The sequence below is a fragment of the Hemicordylus capensis genome, chromosome 2 (genome assembly GCF_027244095.1).
Source record: "Hemicordylus capensis ecotype Gifberg chromosome 2, rHemCap1.1.pri, whole genome shotgun sequence".
Lineage (NCBI taxonomy): Eukaryota > Metazoa > Chordata > Lepidosauria > Squamata > Cordylidae > Hemicordylus > Hemicordylus capensis.
The window spans coordinates 166,007,189-166,028,294 of NC_069658.1; positions in this window are offsets into that span (position 1 = coordinate 166,007,189).

The window sequence follows — 21,106 nt, forward strand, 5'->3', positions numbered from 1 at the left end:
TAGCTATGGGGAAAAGTCATGCTTGCTACCACAGGACCAGCTCTCCTCTCCTACTTCTCTCTCAGCCTAACCTACTTCACAGGGTTGTGGTGAGGAGAAACTCTGATAGAATTAGTTTCAACAAAAAGACCTTGATAAACATAGGGCTGTGAAATGTTTTTATAAACGTACAGTTACATGAAAAGCCCTCCTACAGATTGAGCCACATGGTGTGAAAAGAAGGCTGGTTAAAATTATAAAGAATTAGCATTATGTTAAGATGTACACTGAAGTGTGGAATGATTGTATTAGTCTGTAATCATGCTTCTGCGGACAGAATTGAGGGTTGATTGATCCACCCAGAACCTGAAAATAAGTGTGAAAGGGAATAAGGAAGAGTACACAGGATAATTTGTCCAGTCACAGACCTCTACAGCAGTAGAGATGGAAATAGTATTTATGGATCTTCTGAACATCTGTGTTAGTATATAAACACAGACGTTCACAAGATATACGTGTGTGTGTGTGTGTGTGTGTGTGTGTGTGTGTGTGTGTGTGTGTGTGTGGTGTAGTGGCTAGAGTGCTGGACTAGGACCAGGGAGACCCGAGTTCAAATCCCCATTCAGCCATGAGGCTAGCTGGGTGACTCTGGGCCAGTCACTTCTCTCTCAGCCTAACCTACTTCTCAGGGTTGTTGTTGTGAGGAGAAACTTAAGTATGTAGTACACCGCTCTGGGCTCCTTGGGGGAAGAACGGGATATAAAATGTAAAAATAAATAAATAAAAATAAAACAAATAAAACATTTAAAACAGTTTTAAAACCTTGGAAAACCAGGCCAAAGAGATAGGTCTCAAGGGCTCTCCTGAAGGCCAATAATGAATTCGAATTACGGATTTCTGCAGGGAGTGCATTCCACAGCCTAGGAGCAGCTACAGAGAAGTCCTGCCTTTGAGTCACCACCAGACATATCAGTTATAACTGGAGACGGACCTCATCAGATGACCTTAACGTGCGGTGGGGATCATGTAGAAGAATGTGCGCTCTAAGGTAACCTGGATCTAAGCCATCCAGGGCTTTAAAAGTAATAACCAGCACTTTGTATTTTGCCTAGAAACATATCAGCAGCCGGTGCAACTGTTTTAAAACAGGCATAATATGTCTCTCCGGGTTGCCCCAGAGACCAATCTGGCTGCTGCAATTTGAACTAACTGAAGTTTTTGAACTACATACAAAGGCAGCCCCACGTAGAGCGCATTGCAATAGTCAAGTCTGGAGGTTATCAGCTGATGCAACACTGTTTTGAGATCATCCTCTTCAAGGAATGGACGCAGCTGTCGAATCAGCCAAAGCTGATAGAAAGCACTCCTGGCCATAGCTTCCACTTGAGATACCAGGGTGAGGACTGGGTCCAGGAGTACCCCCAAGCTGCGTACCTGCTCCTTCCGGGAGATTCTACACTATGAGCCAGGGGTTTGTTGACTCGAATTCAACAAAGGCAAGTCTGGAATTATATCACTGCCTGTCTGTGAGCCTCAATGAGCTGGTCTTGTGGTAGCAAGCAAGACTTGTCCCCTTAGCTAAGCAGGGTCTGCCCTGGTTGCATTTGAATGGGAGACTAGAAGTGTGAGCACTGCAGGATATTCCCCTTAGGGGATGGAGCCACTCTGGGAAGAGCAGAAGGTTTCAAGTTCCCTCCCTGGCACCTCCAAGATTCCTGCCTGAAACCTTGGAGAAGCCGCTGCCAGTCTGTGAAGACAATACTGAGCTAGATGGGCCAATGGTCTGACTCAGTATATGGCAGCTTCCTATGTTCCTGTGGTAGACAATAATAATAACCAAATCTGATGAATATTTTCTTTTGCATGTTGCACAATTTCAGTTGATCATATCCTATCTCCAGAAGCAAAATTGTTTCATTAGTTGGCTTAGAATTTTTTTAATTGTGTAATTTTGATGCAAAATCAGCTTTCAGGTCAGTGCACTACACAAAGGTAACACCAGCAGATGTTGCTAAGATGTCTTTGCTTCAGCTTTTTGTATATGCTTTTATTAAGGATTTGGGGGTAAGAATGCACAGTACACATACATCAATATACATCAAATAAAAGAATTCAGGTGGGATGTTCTAATTAAACTATGTATTCAAATATCTAACATATTTCAATTGTTAAAATAGAAATTCATCTTATCATTGCTTCCTTTCCTGAGGTAAAATGAAAAGGTTAGCATATCCATTAATAATATGTCCCAGACTATTTTTAAACAGTCCTCTACTCCGGTACCATCTAGAAGTAAATAAGTAAGTAATCTTTATTTTGATCATGCACCAGACAATAAAAAACCATTACATAGAATCAGAGCAAATCTTACAAATGATATAGCAAAACCTTACCATTCTGCAGATAATCCCCTTGTTGGAGTTAGTCAACAAAAATTTTAAGTAAAATTCATTGGGATGTCCAGGAAATTTTTCCAGAAGAGGAGAAATTAATCTTGAGCCAGCATCCCTGTAAAAATCACAATATAAAATGACATGTGGGGTGGTTTCTATAGCGCCAGAACCGCATGGACAAAGTCAAGAGCTAAATTAAAGTCGAGAGCTAAATCGAGATCCAAATAAATCTTCCTTTCAGAACAGCCGTAGGAAGTGCATTAAGGTAAGCAAGCGTAAGGGCATGCCTTGGGTACAAGTACCCAAGTACTCTGCTGGTTTAAAATTGAGAAATTGATTCCCTATATAAATGTCAGACCTAAAGCTAGCCACTTCCACTTGTAATTCCATATCCAAGATGCGTTGACTAATAACCCTCAATGCCTGATCTGGCTCTAATCTGGCAAATTTGTCTTGAGAAAGGCCGAATTGGAGGAGTTTGTTTTTAACCAGAGTCTTCCGCTTGCAATTGAAGCCATCAGTCATTGTAAAGGAGGCCAAACCCACTTGGGCTAGTTTTAACCAGAACTTTATAATGCATCTCCAGTAACACGACTCCAACCCAAGAAGACCTACTTCACGTCTAATGAGAGCATTGGGCACACAGCAGGGGACCTGCAGGATAGCTCTGATAAATTTGGATTGGATGACTTTCAGCAGTGCAGAGTTATTAAAAGGCCTCAATTGATCTCCATATAAAAGTTGAGGGTATACTTTAGCAAAAAAAAGTCTAATCGCAGCTGAGAAAAATGAGGCCCCCAGCGTGAAGTGATATGATTTGATTTTGTTTTTTGAGAGTTGGGCATTCTGTATAATAGAGTTTAAATGAGCATTCTGGGAACCAGATGAATGGAAAACTACTCCTAAGTATTTAAAGGAGTAAACTTGTTCAATGATATGTCCATGCATGACCCATTTAAAGTGTTTTGGACGTTTAGCAAATACCAATACCTTTGTTTTATGGTAATTGACTTCGATGGACTCATCAACACAAAAGTCACTGAGTAAGCCAAGAGCAGGTTTTAATCCTATAGGGGTCTGGAACATAATAGCCATGTCACCCACCAGAGGCGTATCTAGGGGAAATAGCGCCTAGGGCAAGCACTGAAATTACGCCCCCTGTCCAAACATCTGACACCCATCTTTCAGATAACTTTACCATAATATCAGCTGAAAAATACAAGTCGAGCTCGTTAATCTTTTAATATTTCAAAAACTATTTAGCAGTGGACATAGCCAGAGCAAAAAATGCTGGAAAACTACAGATTTCAGTATGCTGGGGCTCATGAAATACCCAAATACTATGTGGAGGTGTACTTGGAAAACTAAACAGAAGTGCCTGTCTAATTCTCTACTATGCATTGTAGCATCACTGTTACATAAGTTTTAAAAATAAATGGAGAATTTGACTTTTCCCAGATACTCTGAAAATAATTAAAGGCTATGCAGAGTAAACTGTGTCACTGCTTGGAATATATTCTAGTATTTCAAAAAGACAGTTAAAAAGAAAGAAAGAAAGAAAGAAACTTCCAGTGGGCCTTAATAGTAAGGATTTCACACTGACTCAAAGACAAACTCACCATTAATAGCCATATTATTAAGACATCACATTTAACTCACTTATCACAAGAAGCAAAGTAAGAGCAAATGAATACAATCCTAGCTCATAAGCTTCAGCTCAGTATTCACAAGTCCTGATTCTCTGTACATATAGTGCCAATCTGAAAATGTGTACAGTGACTAAAGGCCATAGTGGGTCTGCAAAGGTTCCCCCTCCCCTCCCGCCGCTGGCCTCTAGGGCCTCACAGGGACCATTTGAGCATGTGTGGTGGCCATTTTTAAAAATACTTTAAAAAAAAACAAAATGGCCACCATGCATTCTCAAATGGCCTCTGTGAGGACTGGCATGGCCTAGGGCCTCACAGAGGCCATTTGAGCATGCGCAGTGGCCATTTTATTTTTGGTGGCAATTTTTTTTAATTCTTTAATTTTAGAAAATGGTGCCCCCTTAAAGTGGCACCCGGAGCACGTGCCCTGCCTGCCCTACCCTAGATACACCCCTGTCACCCACATAGAGGAGAATAGAGACTTGCCTGTGTGCTAATTTCGGGGCTTGAATAGAGGGGACAGATAGATGGGTCACCACAGAATTAATATAGATATTGAACAAGATGGGTGCTAAGTTGCAGCCCTGTTTCACTCCTCTGGAAGTGGCGATCTCTGACGATAAATGGCCTCTCAGGTTACAATGGATCTTCAGACAAGAGTTCACGTATGGGTTGGAAATTAAAAGCAAGATCCAATTGTCAGTTGAAAGGTCTTTCCGTTTTTGCCAAAGTCATTCCCTGGAGATATAATCAAAGGCTGACTTTAAGTCAATAAAAGCTACATAAAGGGCAGAGCCAGGTTTATGGGTATATTTTTCTGCTAGAAACTGCAAAGTGAAGGTATTTTTTATGTTAGAACGACCTGCTGTTCAAGGGCTAGAATATTGTTGGTCAATCAGTTTACCTGGAGGATGTTTGGTGTAAATTTTAATAATTGTTTTTAACAGGCTTATGGGACGGTAGTTTGCTGGTTCATCTCTTTTACCTATTTTGTAGTGGGGGATTATTATTGCTACACTCCAATTCTTCGGGATTTTGGCCGCGTTGTCAATATAGGTAAATAGAGAAACTAACATCAGAACCCACCAATCCAGGTTAGCCAGCAAAACTTCGATAGAGGTAAAGTCAATTCCAGGGGCTTTACCCTTTTAAAACTGCTTAATAAGATTTTTGACTTCTGAGCAGGAGACAGGATTCCAATTTGGTAAATCATTAGTACTCAGGTCAATAATACACACTGCAGCATCAGACTTCTTATACAGGGCAAGGAAATGACACTCTCAAAACTCTGCTGATATGATAAATGGAGAGGGCGAAGGGGCTCTCTCCAAGGAGGGTGAAATAAGCTGCCAAAACGTGGCAGAATTTTTCAATTTGGCCACCTCTATTAGTTCAGTGCAATTGTTCTGTATGTACGTATGTATGTATGTATTTAAAATATTTTTATACCACCCAAAATTACATCTCTGGGCGGTTTACAACAAGATAAAATAATAATAATAATAATAATAATAATAATAATAATAATAATAATAATAATAAAAAAAAAACATTAAAACATTAAAACATTAAAACATTAATTAAAAACAAAAACAAAAAATTTAAAACACAACAATTTGAAAAAATTTAAAACAATATTATAAAACAACAGTAAAAACAATCAAAACAGTATCAGTTAAAAGCCTGGGTGAACAGATGTGTATTTAAAGACTTTTTAAAAATTGTCAGAGATGGGGAGGTTCATTTCACTAGGGAGCTCATTCCAAGCCTTGGGGCAGCAGCAGAGAAGGCCCGTCCCTGAGTAGCCACCAGACAAGCCGGTGGCAAATGCAGACGGACCTCTCCTGATGATCTCAATGGGTGGTGGGGTTCATAATGAAGAAGACGTTCTCTTAAATACCCAGGGCCCAAGCTGTTTAGGGCTTTATAGGTCATAATTAACACCTTGTATTTTGCCCGGAAACATATCAGCAGCCAGTGTAACTCCTTCAAAACAGGAGCAATATGGTCTCTCCTAGATGACTCAAAGAGCAGCCTGGCTGCCGCATTCTGAACCAACTGTAGTTTCCGGACTATGTACAAGGGCAGCCCCATATAGAGTGCATTACAGTAATCCAGTCTGGAGGTTACCAGCAGATGCACCACTGTTTTGAGGTAATCTATCTCAAGAAATGGATGCAGCTGGTGTATCAGCCGAAACTGATAGAAGGCACCTCTGGCCACTGCCTCAGCCTGGGACAACAGGGAGAGACTTGGATCCAGAAGCACCCCTAGACTGCGCATCTGTTCCTTCTGGGGAAGTGTGACCCGATCCAGAACAGGCAGATCAAAATTGTCTCCTGAGTTTCAACCCCGCACAATGAGTACCTCCATTTTATCTGGATTCAGTCTCAGTTTGTTATCCCTCATCCAGCCCATTACCGCCTCCAGACAGGCATTTAGGGAGGTTATGCCCTTTCCCGATTATGCTGACATGGAGAAATAGATTTGGGTGTCATCAGCATACTGATAAAACCCTGCACCAAATCTCCTGATAATCTCTCCCAGCGGTTTCATGTAGAAGTTAAACAACATCGGAGACAATACGGAGCCCTGAGGGACACCATACAAAAGTTCAGATTTTGAAGAACAACAGTCTCCAAGGGACAGCATCGGGAACCTGCCTGAGAGGCAGGAGCAGAACCACTGCAGAGCAGTGCCTCTCACTCCCAACCCCCTCAGATGCTCCAGAAGGAATCTATGGTCAATAGTATCGAAAGCTGCTGAGAGGTCCAAAGGGACCAACAGAGTCACACTTCCTCTGTCCATTCGCAATTGGAGATCATCCACTAGGCCAACCAAGGCAGTCTCCACCCCATAGCCAGCCCAGAAGCCAGTTTGAAATGGATCTAGATAATCTGTTTCCTCCAAGACTGTCTATTTGACTGGAATTTCTTATACTTTAACAGTTGCTTATATTGTAATTTCATAATATGTACTACCTGGGCACTAATCATGGTTGAGCCTTCCGCACAGATTTTAAGTGCACCTAGTAAGTTTCTTTTAGCAACCTAAACCCAATCGAACCATGGGCGAGAGGGGAATTTTAGATGGTTTCTAGATAAGGAAGGAAAGTTAACAAGCACAGGATACAGTAAGGACTGGATACTATCATAACAATCAAGCACAGAGCTCTCCAAGAAATTGGAAGATCCAGCCATAATGTCCTCACACATGTGGCAAGTTTTGGGTGAGTTAAGTGCAGCAGTGATACGCAAGGATTGGGCCTCAGACCATCTTATTCTTTGAGGAGTAAAGTAATAGCATCTGTGCTGGTGCAGGCGTTGAAATAGCCAGCAATGACCAGATGATCGTGTGTGTTATTATCCTGAATTTCTAAGATAAAAATCTCCAATTTAGATAATGTCTCCTTCTTGTAGGCTTGTGAGCCAGCTGGCAGAATATAAACATTAATCAGGATGAGATTAGAATCTCTAATATTAATTAGAACAGCTAATGCCAAAGAGTCCAAGTTTCCCAGTAAGGACGCTTTGGAGCAAAGCACGGTGGAAACAAAAACTGCTACACCCCTCATAGGTCTTCCTCTTCTTATTTCAGGCAAAGCATCCAATACAAAATGAGAATAGCCAGGCAGAAAAATATTGCCAATCAGCCAAGTTTCCTGAATTGCAGGATGTCAAAGCCAGTGATAAAAGCAGAGAAATCTGGATCACAGGTTTTGGAAATCCAGCCATTCACATTCCAGGTCAGCACTGAACGCTTGTGAGAAGAGCCCGCAAGTCAATCAGAATCAAGCTGATGGCACTCTCTCATCGGAGAAGAGTGACATTTAGGGTCCAGAATAGAGGAAACAGCAGTGAAGTGGGGATTGTCAAGAAGGCCTGCCCACTGGTCATTCTGTATATGACCATTCTCCTGGAAAGCCAAGGAGAGCTGCTGGAGTACATCTGGGTTGGAGCTGAGGTCACCCAGAGGCTGAGTCAAGGGGGCAGTTCCTCCCAGACTGTGGAACAGGACACGCCTCGATATCCTGAAATTCTAGAAGATTTTTTTATTGCGAAGCTGCATCATTATGCTTTCCCAGGAACGCCAGGTCATCCACAATCTCTAGCAAGGATTTTGAGTTGACTTGCAGCTCCAATAACGATTGGGAGAGCATGTCAATAAAGGTGTGGGAGGAATTGTGATCACTGAGATTAGCAGCCATAGCAGAGCAGGAGATTACTTCATCTCTGAGTTGTTTTTGTTTTGCAAGTTGGTCATGAGCAGGCTGAGTCATTTGGCCTTGAGAGCCAGTAGACACCAGAACTTGCCTGGATATCTTGGAGCTGACATCAATACCCGGGTGGGGATGGGGAGGCAGAGGCTTTGACTTCAACTCTCTTGTGATCAGAGGAGCTACCAGAGAGTTAGAAAAACACTTCTGTGCTTGAATTCCAAAGTCAGCTAAAAGCATCTTCCAATTAAAGAGTAAATGTGGAATTCTGTCATTTCTGAAAGTGAGTTTAATCCTTTGACTATAATTAACATCAGGAAGGTATTCAAACTCAATGAGTTCCTGGCTGTAAATGGGGCAGCAAGTTAACAGTCTCAAAGAGCAGAGAATTGCCTCTTTGTGTAACCATTTATTGTGGTTTATGGGTGATCGAGAGATAATTAAGGTAATGCAATTGGGTTGTAATATACAGTTAAACTTGTTACCAGGCACAGGGAAGAGTTATTCCTGTGGGTTATTACCGCACCTCTCTGGCTTTGAGAGAAAGAGCAGGCTAAAGCATTTATTTTCGTTTCCCGGCGGCCTATACGTTGTAGGACATATTGCAATGTATCCGCTATTGGTTTACAAAACTGAGACAGAGTGGCATTCAAATCAGGAACAGCCTGAGGATACTGCAAAACATCAGTCAGTACCCAGTCAGTGTTTAATTTTTTACAATTAACTGTGGCGGAGTCATCAGGAGCCCCAAGGGTAGCAAATCTGTCCTGAGATGGTAAAATAGATGGAAGGCTTACGTCCGCAGTTAAATATTTCTCCAATCTCGATTGCTTCGATTGCTTCTCCAACTCCGCAGCTCTGGCAGTAGGGCTAGCCCGAGGGCGCTTCTTTCTCCCTATCCTGGAGTGATTGTTAGTTAAAAACCATAAAGGTCATACTTGGTGTCTGGCCACAAATGTTTAAAAATCTCCAGGTGTGGTTAAAAATAATGAAAACTAACTTTTGCAGAGAAAAGGGGGATCAAAGGGAAGAGCAGAAAAAGATACAGCCCTCCGGCACCATGTCCACCATCAAGAAGTTTCCATTTACAAATGAGTTCTATCATTGCAGATACAATTAAGATTTGTTCTTGACACCCTCTACCCACATATCTAAGCTAAAACTGAATCCCTAAATGCCTGCCGGGAGGTGGTAATGGGCTGGATGCAGCTGGGGAGTTGGAAGATGTCCTGTAAGAACCTTGACTGAGCAACTTCAAAAGATTGTAAGTTCCCAGCTAAAAGAATCTGGGCACCATATAGCATCTGAGCCCAAGGTTTCGCATGATATACCCTTAGCATTGCCAGGATGTTCTGAGCACCTTTAGAGTAAAAAAAATTAAAAAAATAGCGACAATGGATCTTTGGGCATTTGCAGTTACAAACTCACAATGTGGTCTCCAGGATTTCCTCGAATGGAATATGAAGCCCAGATACTTATATGTTTTGGCTTGTTGAAGGCTCCTACCATTGATTGACCACTTATAAGATCTCCTACGCTTACTAAAAACCATTATTTTTGTTTTTTGGGTATTGATGGACAGTGCCTCCTCTTCACATAAATCTATAAAGGCTACATATCTTTGAAAGACATGTACACACTGGATTTGAAAAGTGTCCTTGGATGTCACATTTGACTCTTAAAAAGGTTTTTTCATATAATGAATTAATTAAGAATAGCAAATGGGGGCCTAATGAAGTTTAGTTTTAGCAAGTTTACACCATAGATGGGTTCTAGGGATCAAATCGAATGCAGCCTTAAAATCTATAAAGGCTAGATATAGGGGCACATTTCTGCTAAGTTGTTTATCTACTAGATGTGAAAGCGTCAAAATCTGATCCCGCATAGACCGGCCTGATCGAAAGCCAGCCTGTTCATCCCTTATAATATTATTTTGCTCTGCCCAGTCTATGAGTTTATAACATGAATGCCTCGCATATAATTTGTTGATGACACACAAGAGACTGATTGGCCGATAATTGGCTGGGTCTGACAGTAGTCCATTTTTATATATGGGACAATTATGGCCATGTACCAATCCTCCGGAATACAACCCACATGGTCTATGTAGGTAAAAGGTCTGGCCAGAACTAGAGCCCACCAGTCAGATCCTGCCTTCAACAATTCCCTGGAAATCAGGTCTATGCCAGGAGCCTTACCAGGTTGTAGTTGGGAAATTAAATTATGAATTTCTTATTCCATGACCGGAGGCCATGGGGGAAGGCAGTCTAAATAATGTAAGCAAGGGAAAGGACCCTTTATTGAAGGCAGGATCTGACTGGTGGGCTCTAGTTCTGGCCAGACCTTTTACCTACATAGACCACGTGGGTTGTACAGGAGCTGTATATAATGATTTAAAATGGGCCACCCAGCAGTCCGCAGTGATATAACTATCCAAAATAAATTATCCAAAATAAGGGGGCATTCTCCTTTCCCCAGTTTTGTTTAATTTTTATATAAACTCAATAGTTTTGCATTTTAATGATTTGGATTTGCACCCCCCAAACTTGTTGGCAGACATGTTTCGTTATTGCTCTATGCGGATGATATTGCCCTTTTATCTCAAACCAGGATAGGTCTCAGTCGTGCTTTAACTTCCTTAGGTAAGTATACTGAGAAGGAGGCTTTAGAGATCAATTATTCTAAGACTAAGATAATGGTGTTTTCAAAGCACCCCAAAATATTTAAAGGGACAATAAACAGGCATAGTATTGAACAGGTTAAGGTTTTTAAGTATTTGGGGGTGGTATTCCACCAAACTGGAACACGTAAAGCCCATCTTGATTATATTTCCCAAGGTGCTCAACAGACGGCAAATGTGATTAAGTCCTTCTGTTACTTCAGGGGTGCCTTTTTCGTACCAGCGGCTATAAAATTGTTGAATGCCAAGATATATCCCCAAATTCTTTATGGGGTGCAGATTGGTCCTCTGGAAAACTTCTCTCAGCTTATAACAGAACAAACTAAATTCCTGAGGGCTATTTTTCAAGTACCCAATTGAGTGATTGATTGATTGAAGTACCCAGCGGTACAGCAAATGCTGTCCTTCGTAGGGAAGCAGGGGTCACCACTCTGAAAGCAAAAGTATGGTTTTGCATAATTAAATTATGGTTGCCTGGTCTTCTTTCCGGCTGGCCTTGCCCCTTTAGTGTTATCAGACAGTTTCATTTCCAAATGGAAATCAGCTCTGAAATTAAAATTGCATCATTTGGGCACGTCTCAAGAAGCTCGGATTGGGCAAGGATTAGAGCAGACGCTTTGCTTTGTAAAGCAATTGCTCTGAGATATAGATTTGCAGGCGGAGTCCGCATGGCTACCCAAGGGAATATACTTAGATTCTCAAACTTTTAACTATAAACCGGCTGAATATTTAGACCAGATCTTGGTACCAAAATTTAGGAGCTTTCTGACAAATTTATTGCTCCTATTTTAGCCATTTATCCTGGTCACACAGACCAATTTTATTTGGAAATTATGCTGACCAGTTTTAAACCTGTAATTTCAGATAATGTGGCAAAGTTCTGTTTCCTGCCGTCGAAGCTCCATAATAGCACTTACATTTATAGCACTTACATTTATATACCGCTCTATAGCTGAAAGCTCTCTAAGCGGTTTACAATGATTTAGCATATTGCCCCCCAACATTCTGGGTACTCATTTTACCGACCTCGGAAGGATGGAAGGCTGAGTCAACCTTGAGCCCCTGGTCAGGATCGAACTTGTAACCTTCTGGTTACAGGGCGGCAATTTTACCACTGCGCCACCAGGGACTCAATGGACTCATAAAGACTATATTAGTAATTTGAACGGTTTGTGATTTTGCAAACTTTGAAATTTCTTGAATTTTCTTATTAATACTATTAATTATTATTAATTGTTAATCTGCTCTGTGACCACAATAAACTTACTTCACTTCAGGGGACGTTCAAAACAAAGAAAGAAAAATTGTCTAATAATAGCCTCCTTAAAGCAAGGAGGTATCTTGCCCTCCCTCAGAGAAGCATTTATAATATGTAGCAGACCCTCTCTGATAGTGCTACTGGAAGATGAAATGAGCCAAGTTGGGCAAGGTCAAGAGAACAGGTAGTAGGATGTACAGTCCAAAGCAGTTTGTTCACATCCTCAGAAATCACAAACTGAAAGTGATCCAATCTGATTCCGTAAGAGGAGTTGCTGGACACCTCCCTAGTAGACTCTACAATAAATGTGGAATCCAGTTCAAACTGAATAAGAGAGATTTTATCTGCAAAAAAGTCATTAAAACAGTACAGCAGGTGATCAAAAGTTCAAAAATTCAGTCCAAGGGGAGCGGGGGAAAGTACTAGCCCTCTCTCAAGGCTTAGGTACACGTATTCAACATAGGCCAGTTTCCTGACAGGGATCCTGGTAAGTGAGATGGTATTCTTGTAGACCACAGCCACACCACCTCCCCATCCACATCCTCTCACCTTCTCCACCACAGAATATCCCACCAGGAGAAGCTGAGACCAGAACGGATCACTAGCGGCTCCTGTTCAGTCTCTGTACTACACACCAGGTTGACTCCTTCATCCATAATCAGGTCATGAATGATCTCAGATTTATTTTGGAGCAACCTGGCATTACAAAGTAGCAAGGAGAAATTCTGTGGGTGATAGGCACTGCCCCCCAAGGTCAAAGAGCTGGAAGGCTAGCTGGAAAGAGGAACATCTATCAGGTTTCTTGTTTCCTTCCCCTGTAGTGACCTGTTGACCTAACAATGCCATCATTGGAATAGCTGTGCCAGAGTCACTCCCTCTTTCCCCATCTCTTGTTTCCCAAGACACATACCTGCACTAGTCCCAACAATGTGTTTGGCAACAGCAGCACTGTGGTAAGCAGGACTCTTTCCTTTAGGAAACAGACACAAGGTATGCTCCAGGCCTAAGTCCCATCTCCAAAAGCCACTGCCAAAGGCTGGCCCCCTTTGGTGGTCGTCTTTGGCAGCTGCCTGCAGGTAACCCTCCCCCAAGCAGGCCATGCCAGCAGCTACACCCCGGGTGCTGCCCACCTTGATGGAGGGCCAGAAATTTACAGAATCCAAAAGGCGTGCCTCTCACTCACCCTATCAGGCAAACTTGGCCCAGCTGCAGGATTTTTTTTAGCAATTAAGGCAAGAAAGCAACAGGTAGCAGTCAGAAGAGAGGATTGATAAAATCCCAGCTGCAGCCAAAGTTCCTCTCCCAAACCAGAAGGGGATTCAGGGGTGGGGTGGGGGAGATGCCAGATGAAAATAAAACTCCTACCCCACAAGGTATCTTCACATTGCCTTCTGAGCCTGGCCCTGCCCGCCTTTATCAAGGCTCAGAAGTTTAGGGGGTCCAATAGGCATGCCTCTCACTCACCCTATCAGACAAATTTGGCCCAGCTCTTTTAACAATTAATGCAAGCAATTGACGATTATAACAATGAATAACCAGAAAACACGTATGAACCCATCCCCAAACCACTGTGGTGGGGGTTACACTGCAACAATGAGCCCTATCTCACGACTGAGAGAGAGGGTTGAGGGTGGGCAGCGGGAAAGGCAGCAGAAGCTTGCCTTCCTCGCAGATGAGCAACCTGGAGTTCCCGTGTCCAGATGATCCAGGGCTGCCGTGGGCAGCACAGAGGTGCAGGGTCACGATGTGTCATCCTGGCTCCCGGAAATCCCACAATGCATTGTGGGAACCCCCCAGCATTGGGTGGGTGCCTGTCAGTGTTTCAGAGCCGGCTGAAAGCAGCCAGTGTTGACACATAGGAGCTCTTCTCACAATCAGTGAGAAGAACTCCAACGCAGTCTATGGGGAAGGCAGGTTTAACCTGCCTTCCCCACAGACAATCTCCATTCCTTCCCTGGGAGGGCGGATCACCTGCCCAGACAAGTGGCCGTTCCTGCTGCAGGTGGGGTGCCGGGATGTGCCACTGCATGTTGCCCCACCCCTGGTGTTAGGGACACCTCCCTCCCCAACATTAGACCCAGAGATACCAACCCAGAAGTATGTGGAATTCAGGCCTGTGTCTGGTTCCTTTTTATTAAGAAATGAATTAAATGCCCCTGGACTCAGGGTGAACTGACACCCAGGTCTCAACTGCTCTGTGAAGGAAGAGGTTATCCAGCATTGTATTGTGAAATGGGTACTCGAAGAAGCACAAAAGCCAGGCCAGAACAATCCAAATGTTAAAATCTAACCCATTATCAGATAATGTCTGGAAGAAGTGTCTAGATTAATCTTTGTCAATGATTGCTCTGCTATGCCCAAAGGGGATACTCAGTTGCTGTCTATAGAAAGCCCACTCTAGGAAAACACCTGAAGATTTAATCCTTGTACTAACACCTTTTTACACCTTCTGGGACCAGGCTGGCAAATCTGGGACAAGAAAAGGTGCCCATTTGCAACTCAGAGATGCAGATTTGCTTTGGGCAATGTCCCCCCTCCCTTTCTAAGTTTACAGCTTACAGAAGATGGGCTTCAGATCTCAAAGACAATATCCAGAAGGTAACAGGAAGTTGTCACCTTTCTGGGGACCCAGGAAGGATGAGTATATTTTGAGTAGACTCTATGGGGCTCAAAGGAAGATACAACTATAAAGAATGGGGCTTACTGGACAGAGAGCTAGCAGTCTTTTGCCTACTAGCAGCTTTTTGCCTACTAGAAATCTTGCCTAACCAGCATACTTGCTCAAGAGCCATCCCAGAGTTTGCTGCTAAGCCGTGGGGCAACCAGCAGGAACTCTGTCCATGGACAGGAACTGTCTGACTTCGGCTGCGCAGTGAGAAATCAAGACTTCCCCAGCCATGGTGCTCTCATTCTCAGCCTTGCTCTGAGCAAACTGCCCACTTGATCATCACTCTCGAGCTCCTGTTTCCATCCAGCCACAGCCTCTCTCCTACAGCTGAAGGCCACACCGCGCTCAAGCCTCTGACCCTGGTAATATGCCACCCCACAAGCCTTGGATCCCCCCCCCCATCCTTTCCCCTTCTTCTTCTCCCCCCTCTCTTCCCTCTACTAATTCCTGATCTCCCCAAACCATGCCAGCCCTCAGCCTTCCTTACTCCCCTCTTTTTCCGTCTGTATCTGAATTCTGTTAGGCTCTAGGAAGATTTAATATACATACATATGTTAGTTAGGAACACTGGGTGAATGTTGTTGCTGGCTAGGGTTGAAATATTGTTAGTAACACTGATAGATTGTTCTGTTTTCTGCTCAGTTAGATTGATGTTGTTATTCTTTTATACTCAATAAAGCCCATTGAATCATTTAGGATTGCTTTGATCTCCTTTCTTCCTTGCATCCAGATCCTACATGGTCACCGTATAAAAGAACTGGTCACTTTGTGACACTGATGAAACAGGCCTAATTTTGTATGCTAGCTCATAAGCAGATTTAGTATACAAATCAGGCCTGGTTCCCAACACTGGAGCTCCAATAATGTACCGCGTAAGGGATCCTCCTCCCTCCCTGAGTGTGCCAGTCATGGCTGCAAGCAGCTGTGGCTGACATATGGTCACAAAAATGGGGTTAAGGGAGCACTCGCTCCCCTAGCCTCATTTAGAAGGGAAGATACTTAGGCAGGTTTGCCGCCATGTAGCTGCCAGGATCAGGCCTGATCTCAGCAATCCACATTTGTGTGCAAAACCAGGCCGGGCTCCCTTAGCCCAGTTTTGCACACGCATGTGAATAGCCCCACAGTCAACTGAGTGGGGTTAAGTTAGCACTCGCTCCCTTAACCTCATTTAAGAGCCCGGCTTCTTAGCCAGGTTTGCCACTTGGGAGGCAGTTTTGACTGCTCATGAGAACAGCTTCAATGTTAGTTACTCACTACAATAGCAGTTAGTCCCTGAGGAGGAATAGCTGCCTATCCCAACTTTGTGATATCACGTGTGGAGGAATTACAGATCTCACCAGCCCTGTGATATCAATTCTTTAACAGCTGCCACCAAGTAGACTTTTCTTTTCTATGCTGGGTCTACAACAACAGCCCTTACATGTTTGCAAAAAATACCCAAAACAAAACTCAGTACAGTGCAAATGCTTTTAGCTGTGGGGTGGAGACAACTAAAGAAGTTTCTGATTTTTAATAGTAATAAAAACATTTAATTGGGTGGGGGGATTGTGCAATTAAAACATTATCTTTGGGAGTTCTTTACGCAGCAAAAATGTGAACACAAAACATTTACCATAAGAGCAATACAAGAAAAAAATAAAAGGTTGGGGCAATCCATCCACTAACGCATACTAAACTGGTCTCTACACAGTCTTCTGCATTTACTCTCTTCTCATCAACTGACTGGCTGTGCAGCAGGGGCATAACGATAGGGGGGGCAGGCAGGGCACGTGCCCTGGGCGGCACTTGGCAGGGGGCGCCCAAAAATGCCCCCGGCGATCCCCTGCCTTTGCCAAAAAAAATTATTTTTTGTGATTTTTTTTTTTTTTTTGCACAGAAGTCCGCAAGGAGCAGTCCCCCTCCCCCGGTCCCGGTGCCCCACCATTGCTCAGCTCTGGGCGCCACAGCGTCTTCATAGTCTGGTCTCCGAGTCTCTGATGAGTCCCCGCCCCACCACCAGTCGCGCATGCGTCGGGACGGAGGAGGACACGCCGTGCATGCGTGTCTGGCCTGGGAGGAGAGCTCGCCACCTGCACGTGCACTTTGTCTCGTGCGGTGCGTCGGGCAAGGAGCGGACTGCAGAGCGGAGGAAGGATTTGGCCAGTGGCGGACAAGCAAGAGGACAAACAATTTTTAACCATAGGTGTGTGTTGTCTTTTGTGAAATCAAATCTGCCCAGCCTCACTAGCCCCGCTCCGGGGTGCCGGCGGGGAAGCAGGGGGGGGGTGTTCCTTTCCTCCTCGATGAAGCCGCGGCGGCCAGCACAGCCGGGCAGCCCCTAGTTACGCCTCTGCCTTTCCCCAACTCTTGCTTTTTTTCCCCCATTTTGCTCTAACGCTTCGCTCCTGCAGCTCCCTCTGCGGTCTCTTTGAGCTCCAGCAACTGATTTGGGGCCGATTGTCCAAAAAGTAGGTCACTGGATTATCAATCTTTGCCTTTCCAACCTGACCCCCCGCCCCGCAGCCTGTTTCCTCCACCACTCGCTGCGAAGCCTCCAGCGAGCTTGTTTTTATTTAGTCTCATTAGAGCAAGAGCCTTCGCCCCCCCCCCACTCCAGTGCAGACTCAACAAACCCCAGCCACACCCCTGTACTGCGCGCTGCCTCCTTCCTTCCCTCTCTTTGCGTCTGAGCCGGATCATTGCGACGCTCTAAAGGGCTCTCCAGGTTTGTGGGGAGCGGGGGGGGGAAGCTGTTTCGCTGTGCCTTCGGGTTTCCATTTATAAGAAAGGAGGGTATCCCCCCCCCGAGTCAGAACGTTTATTCCGATTTAGGCTTGTTTATAAAAGTGCAAGACCTACCCCTCAATGACTCCCCCCCCCCGTCACGGAACCTGCAATAAAAGGTTCTTTATGGTTGAGAAAACCGATATGGCAGTGAAGGATGAGGTGAGAAAGAGAATGGACCCCACACCTTGGAGGGGAGTTTTTTTGGTGTATTTTTCAACGAATGAATCAAGCGCATTTCTCCTCCTTTTGCAAACGAAAAACGGGGGGGGGGGGGTTTGAAATGGGAGAAACCGGTGTTCAAAAAAACCCCACCCTTTTACACACACACACACACACACACACACACACACACACACGAGTATCAATGGTAGATGGGGGGTGGGACACGCAAAAATCCCTTTTCCTGCTTCCTGCTCCACTCCCCCCAAAACAAAAGCCTCATCAACTGTGCAGGGCAATCATCTTGCTAGCCACTCTTGCTCAGTTGCCCAGAATTAATATGGATGCCAACTGATCCCTTCCTACTAAATGCTACTTTCCCTGGGGCTTAGAAATGCTCGAGATCACAGGAAGCCATACCAACCTGGTGGCTTTGTTATTCCCGAGGGAAGGGTCTGAGACAGCTGTTTATGCAAATACAGGCAGACAGGAGCCATGGGAGTCTGGCCAGCCCTGCAGTGCTGGGGTCACCCCCTTGCCTTCCATTTCCTTTCCCTCCCCCATTGCAGCAATCAGGTAACTGATAATATGAGCCCCTGGTGGCGCAGTGGTAAAACTGCCGCCCTGTAAGCAGAAGGTTACAAGTTCGATCCTGACCAGGGGCTCAAGGTTGACTCAGCCTTCCATCCTTCCGAGGTCGGTAAAATGAGTACCCAGAATGTTGGGGGCAATATGCTAAATCATTGTAAACCGCTTAGAGAGCTCCGGCTATAGAGCGGTATATAAATGTAAGTGCTAAGTGCTATTGCTAATTTGTAGTCAGTAGGGGATGGCTGGCTGCAAAAGGCCCCCTTTAAAGAGATCTTGAAGTATACAAAGCAAAAAACGAACAAGGTAGTAGATGCACTCAGAGATTTGCTGATGCATAGACCATCCCAGTCCCCCATTTCTCCAGTCCTTCATTACAGAAACTAGACATACATAAATGCATGCAACTGATTATATTTCTGCTTCTTTGGGCAATTAATTGCATCATAATGGGAAGCATAGCATTCTCAGTTATTTTTAATTAATGCATATATGACTACCATGTCTCAAATGAAAACTGGTTCTGGAAAACAATTACCATCCAGATTTGGATGAATTTCCACTCAACTGGCTATAGCTGCCACCCTTTTCCTGGCAGTGATTCTGTTTCTTTTCCTGCAGACACACAGTGATAGGATGGCATCTGTTGAATTTCAGCCTGTTATATGGCTATTAAAGAAACAAGTGCTCTATCAGGAACAAAGGTGACAGCTCAATGGTAAAGTTAGCTGGCTAATGTCCTTTTGCACAGACATTTCCTCAGGTTCGGGAGGAAAGAGATATACAGCCCTCATTAGGGTGGACGAATGCTTGATTCCCACTGTACTGGAAGACTATTAAGTGTTATTTTAAAATGAAATAATTGTACTTTAGGAAATGCAGGGGAAACTTAGCTTGTGGAAGAAACAGTCATGAACTGATGAAGAACAAGATTTTCTTCTAATTCATGGTGAAGACCAACTTTTCACCATATGTGAATCTCCAAAAATGGAAAACCATTCAGACATTATGTTGTACATGTGTACAGATATCTGAACATTCATACATGTTTTTGTGTGAATGACTGTACCTGGGTTCATTTTTAAAGTGAACCTTGGGCAGGCCCCTCGAATGCACGATACAGATAGGAAGTGTACTGCTATACCTGCATTAAACATAACATGTGAAACACTGTACCTGTGCACAGATCTGTACCTGTGCATACTGCACACTCGTATGAGTGTTGAACATAACATGTGACTGGGGCTTGAGCGTACATGAATTCTGATCTTTGTAGCTCAACATAAATCTCTTCTCCAGTGACTAATTCCAAAAAGAGAAGTATCATCTATATGATACTAATGTTCAGTTGCACTGGTTTCCATTTCATTTATGGGTATGATTCAATATGTTGATCATTATCTTTGAAGTCCAGAACTGCTTAGGGATTGTGTCCCTGCTCCCATGGAAGTTTGCCTGCCTCCTAAAATAACCTGGGAAGGGCCTCTCAAATGTTGCCTTACTCTATGAGGGCTGTTTGGTGGTGACATGTGAGAAGGCCTTTTCAGTGGTGGTGCCAACTCTGTGGAACTCCCTATCACAGAAGATTTCTCCCCTCCCTACTGTGTGTGTCAGTCTGATGTATGTTGGGGGGAGCAGCGGGGGGGGGCAATTTCAGTGCTTGCCCTAGGTGCCGTTTTCCCTAGTTACGCCTCTGCTGTGCAGTCTTGTATCCTGGTCACAGCACAAGCGTGGGGCTAAATCCAGCCTAGCTCTTGTGTGATTCCAGCTCTCCAACTCTGATTCTCCAACTGTGTCTTCAGAGAGGCCCCTCTGCTGACTTTTCCCAGGACTCTCCTGTTGATGGCTTCTTGACTTCTCTCCTACAAACTGATCTTTTGCAACTCTTCCCTCCAAAATCAAATTGTCAAACTGACATTCTAAATGTGAAACTGAAAAAAACAGGCATGAACTGTTTGACCCTGCTAGTTTTTTCATACCTAGGGACTTTGAGCACAGAATACAATAATGAAGAGGTTTTATGAATATTAATACAACAATGCAACAACAAGAAGAATTTATATATTGCTTTTCAACAGAAGTTTCCAAAGCGGTTTACACAGAGAAATAATAAATAAATAAGATGGCTCCCTGTCCCCAAAGGGCTCACAATCTAAAAAGAAACGTAAGGCAGACACTAGCAACAGCCACTGGATGGATGCTGTGCTGGAGCTGGACAGGGCCAGTTGCTCTCCCCATGCTCAATAAAGAGAATCACCACGTTAAAAAGGTGCCTCTTTGCCCAATTAGCAGGGGTAGTGCAAATAATGCAAAGGCTTATTTAGAAGAAGAGGTTGGGGAATACCAATGCAATTCATTTACAATTCAAGGGTTTGTTTTACAAAAAACCAAGAGGTCTAGGCCTCATTCCTCCACAGTCCCTGTCATTAAAAAGTTCCTTTCTATCTATGAGTTCTGTTGTTCTGTGATTATTTTTTCTCTCAGCTCTCATCTGCTCTGCTCAGCTCTTCGTGGTCACCAACCTTTTCTCCCATCTAATATTATATCTATATTTCCTAATATTATATCTTCATCTTCATATCTCTCTTCATTTAGCCCACATTCAGAGAATTGAGGGTACTGAGAGAATTGGACATTGTGTTACCCAGTCAGATCTCTCATGAGCTGGGTGGAGGCCACTTGCCATTTTAATCTGGCCATCCGTGTCACATGAAGGGAGCAAGTGGCTCCATTTCCTCCACTGCGGTATCTCT